This window comes from Nematolebias whitei, chromosome 11 (genome assembly GCF_014905685.2).
Source record: "Nematolebias whitei isolate Nwh7 chromosome 11, NemWhi1, whole genome shotgun sequence".
NCBI lineage: Eukaryota > Metazoa > Chordata > Actinopteri > Cyprinodontiformes > Rivulidae > Nematolebias > Nematolebias whitei.
In genome coordinates, this window is record NC_056508.1 from 48,949,259 (window position 1) to 48,949,703 (window position 445).

General features: G+C 46.1%; 1 protein-coding gene across 1 annotated transcript in view; it reads right to left on the reverse strand.

Moving 5' to 3' along the window:
- Window positions 1-445, reverse strand: part of fgd1 (FYVE, RhoGEF and PH domain containing 1) — a 31,739-nt gene that overhangs the window by 8,609 nt on the left and 22,685 nt on the right. The window lies entirely within an intron of this gene.

Here is a 445-nt window from a genome sequence, read left to right on the forward strand (position 1 = left end):
TGTGTGTTTCTGTGTGTATGTGTGTGTTTCTGTGTGTATGTGTGTGTCCTGATGTTGAAAATTTGTGGTGAGACATTGTGTCACTTCCTGTTTGTCTGTCGGTTTCTGAGAAGAAACCCAAACAGGACTCCAGTCAGCCATCAGGTGAAAAGGAGGAACCCAGACCCAGACCAGTGGTCATTCCAGATGTTGAGGGGGTATCAGAGAAACTGAGACGTTTATTTTCTAAACATAACGTCCCAGTGGCTTTTAAACCCCAAAATACATTAAAGACTGGTTCATCCCAAAGATCCAGTCCCCCGGCACAAACAGAGTAATGTTGTGTATGCTGTTCAGTGTCAGGAGGGTGATCAGTCTTACATCGGGGAAACTAAACAGCCACTGGCCAAAAGGATGGCCCAGCACAGAAGATCAACATCATCAGGCCAGGACTCTGAGGTCTACA